Source organism: Euprymna scolopes, chromosome 46, assembly GCF_053919585.1.
Source record: "Euprymna scolopes isolate OS-2025 chromosome 46, ASM5391958v1, whole genome shotgun sequence".
Lineage (NCBI taxonomy): Eukaryota > Metazoa > Mollusca > Cephalopoda > Sepiida > Sepiolidae > Euprymna > Euprymna scolopes.
In genome coordinates this window covers 10,976,035-10,993,741 of record NC_136527.1, presented here as the reverse complement: position 1 = coordinate 10,993,741, position 17,707 = coordinate 10,976,035, and the positions used below count along the sequence as shown (strand labels likewise).

At 32.6% G+C, this 17,707-nt stretch overlaps 1 protein-coding gene across 17 annotated transcripts in view; it reads left to right on the top strand.

Annotated features, from left to right (window-relative positions):
• The window catches only part of LOC145270991 (protein numb-like), a 464,442-nt gene that overhangs the window by 193,420 nt on the left and 253,315 nt on the right, over positions 1 to 17,707 (top strand). For 2 of the 17 annotated variants that reach the window (XM_080126558.1, XM_080126543.1), the window contains exon 2: positions 10,236 to 10,280. The exons of the other annotated variants lie outside the window; for them this stretch is intronic. The gene's annotated coding sequence lies outside the window, so the exon portion shown is untranslated. The remainder of the gene's footprint in view (positions 1 to 10,235; positions 10,281 to 17,707) is intronic. 17 annotated transcript variants of the gene reach the window in all.

Below are 17,707 nucleotides of genomic sequence, written 5' to 3'. Positions count from 1 at the left end.
TATATATCACAAATTGAAGAGAAAAGGTCAATAAATAATATATTCAAATTTAAAACAAAACAAGTGTTTTTTTTTTTAGAAATTTACATGTAAAGTTCGAAGTTTAAAACCTTTTTTTTTTTTAAACCACGTTGTTTGGTTTTTCTTTTGTTTTTTTTTTTTAATGAAACCTTGGTCCTTGCTCCTTTAATCGAAAAAAAAAAAATTAGGGCTTGAATTACATTTTTCGAGTAGTTATAAGCTTGGAAAGACAGGGGGTCGAATAATTCATGCCTCCCATTTTGAAATGTCTATTAAAAAGTAAATAATTAACTCACCAAAGTGTTATATATCACAAATTGAAGAGAAAAGGTCAATAAATAATATATTCAAATTTAAAACAACAAAAAAAGTAGTATTTTTTTAGAAATTTACCTATAAAGTCCGAAGTTTAAAACCTTTAAAAAAAAAAACACGTTTTCTTTTTTTTTTTTTTTTTTTTTTTTTTTTTTTTTAGTGAAACCTTGGTCCTTGCTCCTTTAATTGAAAAAAAAAAATTAGGGCTTCAATTACATTTTTCGAGGAGTTATAAGCTCAGAAAGACGGGGTGGAATTATTCACTATTTTTCACGAAATTCCTGACACACCTAGCACACTATGGAAAGAGTACCTCGGCGATTAATAATAATGGACTAACCTCTTCTCAAAGAGAGAAGGTAAAGCCTGGGAGAAGTGAACCGCCTGGAACTGCCCCGACAAAGTTGCCTCTGAGATGGGTATATATGCTGATGACACTACACTCTATGGCAGGCACGACAGGAAGACGAATGAACACATTTCTAAAGAAATGGCAGAAACACTAGAGGAAGACCTCCAATCTGTAGTGGAATGGGGACAAAAGTGGTTGGTCGCATTCAATGCTGCCAAGACTAAACTAGTTTCATTCAATAATTACAAGAAACCCTCTCTACCACCTATAGCAATGGCCAACGACTCTTTATCTGAGAGTACATCTTTCAAACTCCTTGGCCTAACGTTCACAGGAAACATGAGTTGGAACAATTACATTGAAGGCATTGCCAGGGCCGCTGCAAGAAAGGTGGGCTCTCTCTACCGTGCTAGAAAACTACTAATACCCGAAAGTATCCTGTACCTCTATAAGGCCACCATTCGCCCATGTATGGAGTATTGCTGCCACATCTGGGCTGGTGCATCTGCTACTAGTCTCTCCCTCCTTGACAAGGTTCAAAAGAGAGTCGCAAACCTGATAGGCCCTGAACTGGCATCTAAGCTTCAGCCTCTGTCCCATCGACGAAATGTTGCATCCCTCTGCCTTTTCTACAAGTATTTTAGTGGTGAATGCTCTGACGAACTGCAATCACTTGTGCCCCCATGATGTAGACACCCTCGACAAATCCGACAGGCTGCTAAATCCCACCCCCACACTGTAGAGATCCCTAGATGTAAAAGATCTTTTTACTCCAATAGTTTCTACCCCAGAACCGCTAGACTCTGGAATTCCATTCCAGGTCCCTGCTTCCCAAACAGTACTGACGTGCAGAAGTTCAAGTGTAACGTGAACCGCCTGGAACTGCACAGAACTAAATTCGCACTGCAACGTTGCAAAAAGTGATAAACAGTAATTCAAATAATCTAAATATAAATACGTGTGTGTTATCTTTTGTGTCATGCTTACATCCGGGTCGTTTAATTGTTATGTACTTCCATTTCTTGTCATAAATAATTTTACCAAGAATTCTTCATAAGTTTTGGTTTCGATTTGGATTATAACTGATGGCACATCTACTTTTTTTATGAATAATTTTATAAAGAATTCTTCATAAGTTTTGGTTTCGGTTTCGATTTTAGCTGATGGCACATCTACTTTTTTTATGAATAATTTTATAAAGAATTCTTCATAAGTTTTGGCTTTAGTTTCAATTATGGCTGAAGGAACGCAAATTATATATATGCATATATTTTTTTCATAAGTTTTTATTTCGGTTTCGATTCAAGCTAATGCACCCAAGTCATAAGGATATTTTTTATTTTTGAAATCACAACTTTATAATATATAAAAATCAATAGAACGTTAACTCTATATACGAAATCTGCAAGAATTAAAATATCATATTTAAGCGTATTTTACGCCTGGGCTTTGCCGGGTGTTCCTGCTAGTTTAGATAAATACTTTTGTAGTTTTAACAAAAAAAAGCTACAATAATATCAGAGCGTCTCCATTTACACTGTGGCCCTGTCGGTGGGGCATTAGAATATGCCGACTGCCCCCCCTGCAGAGGGTGAAAGTCCCTCAATGGGGGTCCTGGATATGACCTTAAACTATATCCAGTGGTGAGGCTCCAGCTTGTGGGCTTTGGGGAGTGTGGAGCCACCCTTTAATTACCATTGCTCCCAGGTCCACTCTGACCCGGAGTGGTAGTACCTGTTAGGGTTTCAACTATGGGTTAAATAGAGACCGACGTGAAAACAACAAATATATTCTATTAAAAAAATTTTTCTTCAAAATTTTTGGATTCGGCATTAAATAACCCGAAAAGGGTTGATATGCCGTAAAACAAAAACAACCAACCAACGAACCATTTACACTGAACATCTACAGAATTCCAACATTAATATATATTACATATGAATGAGTCTCCTGTGGAATTTTCACAGGTCCTGCTAGTTCTGTCCACATTTCAAAAAATTCCACAGGTCCTGCTAGTTCACATTTCAAAAATTCTGAAGGAAATGAAAGAAAGAACAATCCCGGGCAATGCCGGATTAGTGCAGCTAGTATTTCTACTAATACCTATCATTTGACCTTTTTATTTCAAGCAACTGATTACTGTCATCAAAGATTATATCGGCTAATTTACCCCCCCCTCTCACTCGCCCTTACTACTCCATTCTACCCCATAGTCCCTGCGAATTCTGCACTGAAATGAAATTAAAAACGGCATTACTCTATTTTCTTTTTTAAAGGGTAAGGCATGCCCTCCCCTCTCCCTTATTTTTAAGGCGTAGAAGGCATGTGTGTGGGGGTAGTGAAGGGTCCTTTCTACACCGTTTACTGCATAAATGCAAGGCTTGGACTTATCAACCTTTTCTTTGAAGGCTTTTCATTTGTTCTCTTGCTATGGAGAAAATCGAGTGAAAAACGGCTTCATATACACAATCTGTTGACGAGTGTGTGGAGAAGCACCTGCTGATGTGGAATAATTGATACAAGTGAGATAAACCGTGAATAATAGACTACAGATGTGGCTGGCAAACATGGACATTAATAGAAATCCATTCTGTGTGTGTGTGTGTGCGTGTGTGTGTGTGTGTGTGTACACATGTGCATATGCATGCGTGTGTTCGCGTGTGTATTTGAATATATGTGTGTTTGTGCTTGCATATGTGTGTGTGTGTTTTAAATATTTTTTTTAAACGGTGGTCACCACTTATCAAGGCCCGGAAGCCACTCAGGGATAAGGGTTATTGCAAGTACAGTACGTTAGTGTGGAGATTTAATGAATTGTTTACTTAAGAGGGCGGTTCATGAGGAATTTGTTAACGTTGGACTTGAAGACATCCAAGTTGTAGTCAGGTGGGAAGCAGGCAGACGGAACAGAGTTCCACAGGCGTGCAGTTCTAAGAAAGAAGCTTTGTTCATGGAATCTACGTTTTGATTTAGGCACAGATAGAGTTGGGGAAATTTTTGACAGTGGATTCAGCTAGACGGGTGTTTTTCCTGAAAGATTGGCGAGGGGGGACCAGAGATGGTGTTTATTTGCTCCCCCACTGAGCAAATTAGGCACAAGGCCGTTTTTAATGTGAGGTAAAAACCAGCTCCCCTAAAAGTAGGCAAAAAGGGGGCACTCTGGTTACCAAAAATAATAATTGTCCCAGTATAGAGGGTTTCCCCTCCATTGACTGGTACACATTACCTTAAGTGCAGCATCTGCCGGAACAGATACTACACTTTGATCCCGGCCCGAAGGCCAATTGATCTTGACCAAAAGGATGCGAGGGGGGACCAGAGATTGGAGCTCAGACGAAAAAATAAATAAATAAAAAAAATAAAACCTGCCATGTGTGTGTTTGTGTAGTGTGGGTACGTTTGCATATGGCAGTGTGTATATATGTATGTGTGTGGTATGTATATGTTTGCATAAGGATGTCTGTGTAGTGGGTTCGTTTGTATATAGGTGTGTGTAGTGTGTATATGTAGTTTGTTATATGGGTGTGTGTGTGTAGTGTTTACTTATTTGCATATGTGTGTATATATGTTTGTGTGTGTAGTGTGTATATGTTTTTATATGGATGCGTGTTTAGTGTATATTTTCATATGTATGCGTGTTTAGTGTATATATGTGTGTGTAATATATATATGTTTGCAATGTATATATGTTTGTGTATGTATATATGTTTGCGCATATGTGTATGTGTGTAATGTATATATGTTTGCATATGTGTGTGTGCAATGTATATATGTTTGCATATGTGTGTGTGCAATGTATATATGTTTGCATATGTGTGTGTGTAATGTATATATGTTTGTGTGTGTAATGTATATATGTTTGTGTGTGTGTTATGGATATATGTTTGTGTGTGTGTTATGGATATGTTTGTGTGTGTGTGATGGATATATGTTTGTGTGTGTGTGATGTATATATGTTTGTGTGTGTGTGTAATGTATGTATGTTTGTGTGTGTGTGTGTGTAATGTATGTATGTTTGTGTGTGTGTGTAATGTATGTATGTTTGTGTGTGTGTGTAATATATGTATGTTTGTGTGTGTGTGTAATATATGTATGTTTGTGTGTGTGTGTAATGTATGTATGTTTGTGTGTGTGTGTAATGTATATATGTTTGTGTGTGTGTGATGAATATATGTTTGTGTGTGTGTAATGTATATATATATGTGTGTGTGTGTGTGATGGATATATGTTTGCATATGTGTGTGTGTAATGTATATATGTTTGTGTGTGTGTAATGTATATATGTTTGTGTGTGTGTAATGTATATATGTTTGTGTGTGTGTAATGTATATATATTTGTGTGTGTGTGTAATGTATATATGTTTGTGTGTGTGTGTGTAATGTATATATGTTTGTGTGTGTGTGTGTAATGTATATATGTTTGTGTATGTGTGTGTAATGTATATATGTTTGTGTATGTGTGTGTAATGTATATATGTTTGTGTATGTGTGTGTAATGTATATATGTTTGTGTATGTGTGTGTAATGTATATATGTTTGTGTATGTGTGTGTAATGTATATATGTTTGTGTGTGTGTGTAATATATATATGTTTGTGTGTGTGTAATGTATATATGTTTGTGTGTAATGTATATATATTTGTGTGTGTGTAATGTATATATGTTTGTGTGTGTAATGTATATATGTTTGTGTGTGTAATGTATATATGTTTGTGTGTGTGTAATGTATATATGTTTGTGTGTGTAATGTATATATGTTTGTGTGTGTGTAATGTATATATGTTTGTGTGTGTGTAATGTATATATGTGTGTGTGTGTGTAATGTATATATGTGTGTGTGTGTAATGTATATATGTGTGTGTGTGTAATGTATATATGTGTGTGTGTGTAATGTATATATGTGTGTGTGTGTAATGTATATATGTTTGTGTGTGTGTAATGTATATATGTTTGTGTGTGTGTAATGTATATGTTTGTGTGTGTAATGTATATATGTTTGTGTGTGTGTGTGTGTGTGTGTGTGTGTAATGTATATATGTTTGTGTGTGTGTGTGTAATGTATATATGTTTGTGTGTGTAATGTATATATGTTTGCATTCTTACCTGGAACCGTAAATATTAAAAAGTATTAATGCTGGAATCCCTCAGGGGGTCCTTTCTGGGCCCAACTCTCTTCCGGATCTACATCAATAAGCTTCCAAATCACATCGTTAAATCATTCATAGACATTTATGCTGACGACACTATCATCTATTGAAGCAAAAGCCGTAAAAGACCAAGTTCTCTCTGATTCTCTCTCCTCTGATCATGAGCACGTGGTACAATGGGGAAAGAGATGGCTGGTTACTTTTAATGCATCTAAAACCAAGCTTCTATCTCTACATCATCCATGCTCTGATCCCCATCTGGCATCAATTGAAATGAATGGGGAGGCTCCATGTTTTGACAAGCTTCTGGGCTTGACCACCTTATCTGAAATGGAACACATATATCAAATCCGTTGCCGAAGTTGTTGGAAAAATGGTAGGATCCTTTTATTTCTCCAGTAGACATCTCACTGCTGATGCAATTCTCTACCTATATAAGAGCCAGGTTTGGCCAACGATGGAGTACTGTTGCCACATCTGGGCAGGAGCTGCTAGAAGCATCTTATCCTGCCTTGACAGTTCAAAATAGACTTTGTAGCTTAGTGGGGGATGCCCTTTTCTCTTCCTTGCAACCACTTTGCCACAGAAGAGACATTGCGAGCCTGTCTCTGCTTTATCGTTATTTTCATGACAAGTGCTTATCTGAGTTCCAATGGTCACCCCTTGCCAAACTTTCACGGAAAACACTGAAACCACTATCAATAATTTCCCCCACTCTTTATCTGTGCCTAAACTTAATGAGGGGGGACCAGAGATTGGAGTTCAGACGAGCACCTGCCATGGAAATAACGATAAAACAAGGATAGGCTGGCAACATCTCTTCTGTGAGAGAGAGGTTGCAGGGTAGAGAAGAGGGCATCCCCCACTAAACCACGAAGTCTATTTTGTACTCTGTCAAGGCAGGATAGGCTGTTTTTAGCAGCTCCTGCCCAGATATGGTAACAGTATTCCATCCGAGTTATTTTTTTTAAAGGGATTGTTCCATTTAATTTTTGATTCTTTTCTGTTTTTTAAATTTTTTTTTTAAGAATTATTTGAATTTTTTAATTTAAAATATTTATTTTAATTTAAAAGCTTTTTTCTTAATATTTTATTTAGACAATTTTTTTAAAATTTCTTTTTTAAAATTATTTTAATTTTTAATTTAAAAGCTTTTTTCTTAATATTTTATTTAAACAATTTTTTTTAAATTTCTTTTTTAAAATTATTTTAATTTTTAATTTAAAAGCTTTTTTCTTAATATTTTATTTAAACAATTTTTTTAAAATTTCTTTTTTAAAATTATTTTAATTTTTAATTTAAAAGCTTTTTTCTTAATATTTTATTTAAACAATTTTTTTTAAATTTCTTTTTTAAAATTATTTTAATTTTTAATTTAAAAGCTTTTTTCTTAATATTTTATTTAAACAATTTTTTTAAAATTTCTTTTTTAAAATTATTTTAATTTTTAATTTAAAAGCTTTTTTCTTAATATTTTATTTAAACAATTTTTTTAAAATTTCTTTTTTAAAATTATTTTCATTTTTAATTTAAAAGCTTTTTTCTTAATATTTTATTTAAACAATTTTTTTAAATTTCTTTTTTAAAATTATTTTAATTTTTAATTTAAAAGCTTTTTTCTTAATATTTTATTTAAACAATTTTTTTAAAATTTCTTTTTTAAAATTATTTTAATTTTTAATTTAAAAGCTTTTTTCTTAATATTTTATTTAAACAATTTTTTTAAAATTTCTTTTTTAAAATTATTTTAATTTTTAATTTAAAAGCTTTTTTCTTAATATTTTATTTAAACAATTTTTTTAAAATTTCTTTTTTAAAATTATTTTAATTTTTAATTTAAAAGCTTTTTTCTTAATATTTTATTTAAACAATTTTTTTAAAATTTCTTTTTTAAAATTATTTTAATTTTTAATTTAAAATCTTTTTTCTTAATATTTTATTTAAACAATTTTTTTAAAATTTCTTTTTTAAAATTATTTTAATTTTTAATTTAAAAGCTTTTTTCTTAATATTTTATTTAAACAATTTTTTTTAAATTTCTTTTTTAAAATTATTTTAATTTTTAATTTAAAAGCTTTTTTCTTAATATTTTATTTAAACAATTTTTTTAAATTTCTTTTTTAAAATTATTTTAATTTTTAATTTAAAAGCTTTTTTCTTAATATTTTATTTAAACAATTTTTTTAAAATTTCTTTTTTAAAATTATTTTAATTTTTAATTTAAAAGCTTTTTTCTTAATATTTTATTTAAACAATTTTTTTAAAATTTCTTTTTTAAAATTATTTTAATTTTTAATTTAAAAGCTTTTTTCTTAATATTTTATTTAAACAATGTTTTTAAAATTTCTTTTTTAAAATTATTTTAATTTTTAATTTAAAAGCTTTTTTCTTAATATTTTATTTAAACAATTTTTTTTAAATTTCTTTTTTAAAATTATTTTAATTTTTAATTTAAAAGCTTTTTTCTTAATATTTTATTTAAACAATTTTTTTAAAATTTCTTTTTTAAAATTATTTTAATTTTTAATTTAAAAGCTTTTTTCTTAATATTTTATTTAAACAATTTTTTTAAAATTTCTTTTTTAAAATTATTTTAATTTTTAATTTAAAAGCTTTTTTCTTAATATTTTATTTAAACAATTTTTTTAAAATTTCTTTTTTAAAATTATTTTAATTTTTAATTTAAAAGCTTTTTTCTTAATATTTTATTTAAACAATTTTTTTAAAATTTCTTTTTTAAAATTATTTTAATTTTTAATTTAAAAGCTTTTTTCTTAATATTTTATTTAAACAATTTTTTAATTTCTTTTTTAAAATTATTTTAATTTTTAATTTAAAAGCTTTTTTCTTAATATTTTATTTAAACAATTTTTTTTAAATTTCTTTTTTAAAATTATTTTAATTTTTAATTTAAAAGCTTTTTTCTTAATATTTTATTTAAACAATTTTTTTAAAATTTCTTTTTTAAAATTATTTTAATTTTTAATTTAAAAGCTTTTTTCTTAATATTTTATTTAAACAATTTTTTAAAAATTTCTTTTTTAAAATTATTTTAATTTTTAATTTAAAAGCTTTTTTCTTAATATTTTATTTAAACAATTTTTTTTAAATTTCTTTTTTAAAATTATTTTAATTTTTAATTTAAAAGCTTTTTTCTTAATATTTTATTTAAACAATTTTTTTAAAATTTCTTTTTTAAAATTATTTTAATTTTTAATTTAAAAGCTTTTTTCTTAATATTTTATTTAAACAATTTTTTTAAAATTTCTTTTTTAAAATTATTTTAATTTTTAATTTAAAAGCTTTTTTCTTAATATTTTATTTAAACAATTTTTTTTAAATTTCTTTTTTAAAATTATTTTAATTTTTAATTTAAAAGCTTTTTTCTTAATATTTTATTTAAACAATTTTTTTAAAATTTCTTTTTTAAAATTATTTTAATTTTTAATTTAAAATCTTTTTTCTTAATATTTTATTTAAACAATTTTTTTAAAATTTCTTTTTTAAAATTATTTTAATTTTTAATTTAAAAGCTTTTTTCTTAATATTTTATTTAAACAATTTTTTTTAAATTTCTTTTTTAAAATTATTTTAATTTTTAATTTAAAAGCTTTTTTCTTAATATTTTATTTAAACAATTTTTTTAAATTTCTTTTTTAAAATTATTTTAATTTTTAATTTAAAAGCTTTTTTCTTAATATTTTATTTAAACAATTTTTTTTAAATTTCTTTTTTAAAATTATTTTAATTTTTAATTTAAAAGCTTTTTTCTTAATATTTTATTTAAACAATTTTTTTAAAATTTCTTTTTTAAAATTATTTTAATTTTTAATTTAAAAGCTTTTTTCTTAATATTTTATTTTAACAATTTTTTTAAAATTTCTTTTTTAAAATTATTTTAATTTTTAATTTAAAAGCTTTTTTCTTAATATTTTATTTAAACAATTTTTTTAAAATTTCTTTTTTAAAATTATTTTAATTTTTAATTTAAAAGCTTTTTTCTTAATATTTTATTTAAACAATTTTTTTAAAATTTCTTTTTTAAAATTATTTTAATTTTTAATTTAAAAGCTTTTTTCTTAATATTTTATTTAAACAATTTTTTAAAAATTTCTTTTTTAAAATTATTTTAATTTTTAATTTAAAAGCTTTTTTCTTAATATTTTATTTAGACAAATTTTTTTCATTTAATTATTCTTTTCTTTTTTAAGAATTATTTTAATTTTTTCATTTACAATATTTATTTTAATTTAAAAACTTTTTCTTTATATTTTATTTAGAAAAATGTTTTCATTTAATTATTCTTTTCTTTTAAAGAATTATTTTAATTTTTAATTTAAAATAATTTATTTAAACAATTTTTTTTATCACATTTTCACCTGTTATTTCCTATCTTTTCAGGTAAAAAAAAATTTTGATTCACTTATTTTTGCACATTTCCAGAAGGTGAGTAAGTACATTTACCACAACTCTTGTCTTTGATTTCATCATTCTCATTTCTTTCACAAATATTTAAAAAATATGAAATCTGTAAAATAAAATTTTAATTCCAATAATTTTAACTATTTCTTCCTTTCTCGGCCCTTTCACTCTTTTTTTCCCCTTTTCGCTTTGATTACCTTTCCATTTTTTAATCATTTTTTTTTTCCCTTTTTTTTTTTTTTCCCTTTTTTTTTTTTTTCCCTTTTTTTTTTTCCCTTTTTTTTTTTACCTTTTCTTTACCTCTCGTTTTTGCCTTTCTTTTTTAACGTTTTATTTTACCTTTTCTTTCCCTCCCTCGTTTCCTCTTCTCCACTCTCTCGTTTCCTCTTCTCCACTCTCTCGTTTCCTCTTCTCCACTCTCTCGTTTCCTTTTTCTCTCGCTCTTGTTCCCTCTCTTTCTATCTTGTTTCCCCCATCTCTCTTGTCCCCCCCAGATCCCTCTCTCTTATTTCTTCATCCCTCTCTCTCATTTCTCCTTCCCTCTCTCTTATTTCTCCTTCCCTCTCTCTTATTTCTCCATCCCTCTCTCTTATTTCTCCTTCCCTCTCTCTTACTTCTCCATCCCTCTCTCTTACTTCTCCATCCCTCTCTCTTACTTCTCACTCCCTCTCTCTTACTTCTCCATCCCTCTCTCTTACTTCTCCATCCCTCTCTCTTACTTCTCCATCCCTCTCTCTTACTTCTCCATCCCTCTCTCTTACTTCTCCATCCCTCTCTCTTATTTCTCCTTCCCTCTCTCTTACTTCTCCATCCCTCTCTCTTATTTCTCCATCCCTCTCTCTTATTTCTCCATCCCTCTCTCTTATTTCTCCGTCCCTCTCTCTTATTTCTCCATCCCTCTCTCTTATTTCTCCTTCCCTCTCTCTTATTTCTCCTTCCCTCTCTCTTGATTCTCCATCCCTCTCTCTTGATTCTCCTTCCCTCTCTCTTGATTCTCCATCCCTCTCTCTTATTTCTCCTTCCCTCTCTCTTACTTCTCCTTCCCTCTCTCTTACTTCTCCGTCCCTCTCTCTTATTTCTCCATCCCTCTCTCTCATTTCTCCTTCCCTCTCTCTCATTTCTCCTTCCCTCTCTCTCATTTCTCCTTCCCTCTCTCTTATTTCTCCTTCCCTCTCTCTTATTTCTCCTTCCCTCTCTCTTATTTCTCCTTCCCTCTCTCTTATTTCTCCTTCCCTCTCTCTTATTTCTCCTTCCCTCTCTCTTATTTCTCCGTCCCTCTCTCTTATTTCTCCGTCCCTCTCTCTTACTTCTCCGTCCCTCTCTCTTATTTCTCCGTCCCTCTCTCTTATTTCTCCGTCCCTCTCTCTTATTTCTCCGTCCCTCTCTCTTATTTCTCCGTCCCTCTCTCTTATTTCTCCGTCCCTCTCTCTTATTTCTCCATCCCTCTCTCTTATTTCTCCATCCCTCTCTCTTGATTCTCCATCCCCCTCTCTCGTTTCTCATCTTTCTTTCATTCTCCCCTCCTTCTCTTGTTCCCCTTCTCACTCACCCTTACTTTCATTCCTCCCCTCTTCTTTGAATCCTCCCATCTTTCTCTTGTTCCCTCTTCTCTTTTCTATTTTTCTCCCCTCCCCCTCTCTACCTCTTTGTTTTCCTTCTCTTTCTCCACTCTGCCTTTTTTCCTCTTACTCTCTTCCTCTTTCCCTCTTGCTATCTCTCTCTCCCACCTTCCGAAAATTTCTGCTCATTCCTATGGCTTCCAGAACGATGAACAAATCTTTTCCAGCAGTGACATACTTCTCTCTCTCCGCTTACGCCAATCCTTAAATAAGAAACATCCGCAACCCAAACGGCAATTAAATCAGCTAATTCTAATTAGTCTAGTGTTTAATTAAAAGTAATCAACAAGACAAACTCTCCTTTGAATTTACCTGAAGATGTTTTGCGGTAATTTGAGTTAACAGAATTCGCAGAACCTGCCAGTTTATTGCACACTACAAGAAAGAAATGGCGAAAGCGAAGCAGAAGAATTTATGTCGCTTGCATAATCAAATTAGTGTTACTAATAATAGTCAGCTCTGAACAAATTTACTGTAGTGATCTTCGTCGAAATTCATCATGGACGTCTTACTTGAGGCCATACTGCGGTCGACTTGAGGCGCTTTTATACTCATCATTTTCAAGATGATGCAATCCGTTAAATGTTACAAGAAAAGGTTAGATAAGTCAAAAAAAAAAAAACATGAGATTAGGATAGACCGAGATTCGAACCTTGTAAGCAAGGTTCAGAAATAGTCAGAAAGGAATTCGCATTGTTCAGTTTCACATGAAATAGTTTAGATATGTTGTTGTAAAAGCAATTTTAATTGCTTAATTCTTTTTATGAAAACTGTATTAAAATAAGGTCAGCTAGAGAAGAACGAACAATAGCAAATTAAAAACATATTGAAAAATAAGTTAGGTCGAAATAGTTCTACGAATTTCTCACCCCAACTAGTCTCTCCTGACCCAGTAAAACCAAGTAATAGCGATGACGGAATAAATAAAACTGGAAAAAATACATTGAGGACATTGCAAAGGCTGCTGCAAAGAAGCTGGGTTCTTCTATCGAGCTAGAATACTACTCACACCTGAGAGTATCCTTAAAATAAGGTCAGCTAGAGAAGGACGAACAATAGCAATTGAAAAATATATTGAAAATAAGTTAGGTCGAAAAATAGGTTAGTAAGAATTCTTTGTCTGCAGAAATGGTTTCGACATTCTATAGTTATGGGAAATTTAACTGTAGTGCAAGTTTTGATATTCATTTTTTCGTTTATCTCTCCATAACCATCATTATTGAATTCTCACTCATAACTCAAGAAGCGTTTAGAAACTCCAAAATATGCTATCCACATAAAAAAAATGTTGTGAATAGTTTCTTCGCTCTTCTTCGTTTTAATCAGCCTGGCAGCAGAGTACCTAGTGGATGCGTCAATTATGTGTAAAATCCAGCATTGTCTGAATTCTTTTAAGTCCATACACATATGTTACAAGAAAAGAGTCCTTTTTTTGTAAGTAAAAAAAACATTAGATTAGGAAAAATGAGATTAGGATAGACCGGGATTCGAACCTTGTAAGCAAGACTCAGAAATAGATTCAGAAAAGAATTTCGCAATGTTCAGTTTCACATAAAATAGTTTAGATATGTTGTTGTAAAAGGAATTTTAATTGTTCAATTCTTTTTATGAAAACTGAATTAAAATAAGGTCAGCTAGAAATTAAAGAACAATAGCAAATTAAATACATACTTAAATCATTTGTTGACGTCTATGCTAATGACACGACCATCTATGGCAACACATCAAAGGCCTTAAATGACAAAAGTTCTCTCTGATTCTCTCTCCTCTGATCTTGAGCGCGTGGTACAGTGGGGAAAGAGGTGGCTGGTTACCTTTAATTCATCTAAGACCAAGCTCCTATCTCTACATCATAAACGCTCTGATCCCCATCTGGCATCAATTGAAATGGCTGGCTCTCGTCTAAGGGAAGCCCCAGGATTTGATAAGCTCCTGGGTTTGACCTTTACACCTGATCTTAAATGGAACACATACATCAAGTCTGTGGCCAAGGTCGCTGGGAAAATGGTGGGATCCTTCTACCGCTCCAGAAGATATCTCACTAATGATGCAATTCTCTATCTATAAGAGCCAAGTACGTCCAAAGATGGAGTACTGCTGCCACATCTGGGCGGAGGCTGCAAAAAAACAGCCTATCCTGCCTTGACGGAGTACAAAATAGACTCCGTGGCTTGGTGGGGGATGCCCTTTTCTCTACCCTGCAACCTCTTTCCCACAGAAGAGACGTAGCGAGCCTGTCATTGTTCTATCGTTATTTCCATAGCAGGTGCTCGTCTGAGCTCCATTCTCTGGTCCCCCCTCGCCAATCTATCACAAAAAACACCCGAGTAGCTGAAATCACTGTCAATAATTTTCCCCACTCCCTATCTGTGCCTAAATCAAAACGTAGATATCATGAACAAAGCTTCTTTTTTAGAACTGCACGCCTGTGGAACTCTGTTCCGCTTGCCTGTTTCCCTCCCGACTTCAACCTGGATGTCTTCAAGTCCAACACAAACAAATTCCTGATGAACCGCCCCCCCCTAAGTAATGACAACTTACCAATTCTCCAATACTATTGCTACACTATCCCTTTGATTACTGTACACACAATAACCCTTATCCCTGAGTGGCCATTGGGCCTTGATAAGTGGTGAACTCCATGTAAAAAAAAAAAAAAAATGAAACCTGAACAGTAAGGGTTGAGGATATGTGTTGCATGGAGAGAAATGATATGAGAATCATACGTTCAAATGCATAATTTTAGCTTTAATTAGATCTGGTGACCTCAGAGGAAGATTAAATCTGGACAGTATAGGGATATGTGTGTAGAACAGGAGACTTTGTTGGTATGGTCACGTTGAAATAAATTGATGAGGGTTCTTGGGTTAGTAGATGTAGAACAGTTAAGGTAGCAACGTCAGTTGGTAAAAAGAAGGTCAAGGAAAACATTGCAGGAATTAATAAGGATGGATTTGAGAAAATCTTGGAGATGCATAAAGAACAGGAGACTTTGTTGGTATGGCCACATTAAAAAAAATGGCCGAGGGTTTGCAGGGGAAGATCAATGAAAACATGGGAGAAAATAAGGATGGATTTGAGATAAATAAGGATAAAGACCTGGCCAGAGATAGGTTATTTGCATTATAACGGATTACTGTCCCCATCTTGAGTGTTACGTTCACAATGTTTCGGTTAACCCTTTCCAGGTGTATCGTGTTGAACTCGGGAATCTTTGTGGAACTCGCTAATCTGTATGGAATTTCATGGTAGTAGCATGTTCTCATTCTGTCAGCCATGATTGGATAGAGGTCCGGTGTCCAAATTTGGAGCATGCCTTTTTTACTAGAATATGTTTGTGTCGTAATTTACAATATAAAAATGGTACAGACTGAAAAGGAATAGAAAAAAGGGGTTGGATGTGACGTAAAAAAATATAAAATAAAAAGACTTATTGTAAATAAAAAAAACACACAAAAAAAAAAACTCAAAATAATTATAAACCTATTATAATTATTATAGACTAGCCTGGGTGCCCGGTGTTGCCCGGGTGTTTGGATGTGTGCGTTAAGCAAAAAAAAAAAAGTAGTAGGTGGTAGGGAGGCAGGGTCGAACCTGTAATGCGAAGGAGGAAAAGAATGTGAAAAAAAAGTGACGTCCATCACCAAACCGGAAGTGGCGAAGGTTTTAATTAAAGCTAGTCAATCGAAAAGAGGTGATGTCTTTCGAAAATATCGGCGAAAAAAGCGACCTCTCCTTGTAGAAAAGTTCCCAGTTGAGGGTGAAGGAATTAATGTTTTTAGCCAATTTTGTTACGTTTGTCGTCCGAAGGGTTGAGCTTCAAAATGATACCAATCTCGTGAAAATCTGTTGCCTCTGTCGAAAGTTTTAGGCAAACATGATGATGATTGCAACGTCTTGTCAGACAAGTGCCACTCCCTCAAAGACAAAGTCCATGAGCCCAAAAATGACTTCCATCGCCACAGGACCATTTTAATAGACAAATGCCTGAGGGAGTATCTATACAAAGATGATGTTACAGAGTCTTAGCTTTGTACGACAGCTAAGTCTCTCTCTCGGTTCAAAATGTTGAGATCCAGCAACAAACAAGAGCAAGATAGCCAGCAACAAGTTAAACTGCAGACCAGCTTAATGCGGGTACTGGTCTCCCGCTTTATGGTTTTTTAAATCAGAGATTTGCTTCTCCTAGAAAGGTTGCCCTCACCACGGCTTACGGGAGCCCTCACCACCCCAATACACATATACACATGGTGCTAGTTGGCCGTTGACCCCGAAAAAAGGTTCATTCGCCCTTTTGGAAGGTCTTGTTTTTAATCCTTCAGGGAGACTAGCCACCCTCCTCACCAAACAAGTGTGGTGGGGGGAACCAGTTTTGTCGCCGGTGACCCGACCATGAGGCAGGTAGTACTGGGTTACATGGTACCAGTAGCATATGACATGACCTGACATAAAACATACATACATACATACATTTAAACAGACAGGTGAGATTTTTTTTATTAAAGATGTTCTACTGTCTGTGAGCTGTTCCAAGGATGGTTGACCACTATTCACTTTCAAAGATGACCAGTAGATCGGAGTTTGTTTTTTTTGTATTAATAAAAAGAAGGTCGGGGAAAACACAGGAGGAAGTGAGAAAATTTTGGTAGTGTAGGGAGATGCGTACAGAACAGGAGACTTTGTTGGTATGGCCACATTAAAAAAAAAAATGGCCGAGAGTTTGCAAGGGAAAACCAATGAAAAGATGGAAGAAAATAAGGATGGATTTGAGATAAGGATAAAGACCTGGCCAGAGATAGGTTATTTGCATTATAACGGATTACTGTCCCCATCTTGATTGTTACGTTCACAATGTTTTGGTCGACCCTATTCTCACCAAGTTGTCGTGTTCTTACTTTCACCGTTTCCGACTCCACTACAGTAATGTAGCTGCCTTCAGCCTCAATCCACTGCCTCGATATGAATGTGTGCAGAACAGGAGACTTTGTTGGTATGGTCACGTTGGAAGAATGGATGAGAATTCGTGGATTAATAGATGTAGAACAGTTAAGGTAGCAGGGTCAGGTTCTTTTAAAAAAATTTTTTACACAGTGATCACCACTTATCAAGGCCCGAAAGCCACTCAGGGATAAGGGTTATTGCAAGTACATTACGTTAGTGTGGAGAGTTGATGAAGTGTTTACTTAAGGGGGCGGTTCATCAGGAATTTGTTAACATTGGACTTGAAGACATCCAAGTTGTAGTCCGGTGGGAAGCAGGCAGACGGAACAGAGTTCCACAGGCGTGCAGTTCTAAGAAAGATGGTAAAAAGAAAGCCAAAGAAAACATGGGAGGAATTGATAAGGATGGATCTGAGAAAATCTTAATAGTAGAGGGAGATTTTTTTTTTTTTTACAAGGAAGTCACCACTTATCAAGGCCTGGAGGCCACTCGGGGATAAGGGTTATTGTGTGTACAGTAATTAATGGGGTATTATCATAGTAATCGTTAGTATTGGAGATCTGATAAAGTGTCTAACTTAAGGGGGCGGTTTGTCAGGAATTTGTTTATGTTGGACTTGAAAACTTCCAAGTTGTAGTCAGGTGGGAAACAGGCAACACGGAAGAGAGTTCCACAGGCGTGCACTTCCAAGAAAGAAGCTTTGTTCATGGAATCTATGCCCTGATCCAGGCACAGATAAAGAGTGGGAAAAATTACTGACAGTGGTTTCAGCAAGACGGATGTTTTTCATGAAAGATTGGCGAGGGGGGGGGGACCAGAAACCGGAGCTCAGGCGCGCACTTCCCATGGAAATAATGATGAAACAATGACAGGCTTGCAACGTCTGTGGGA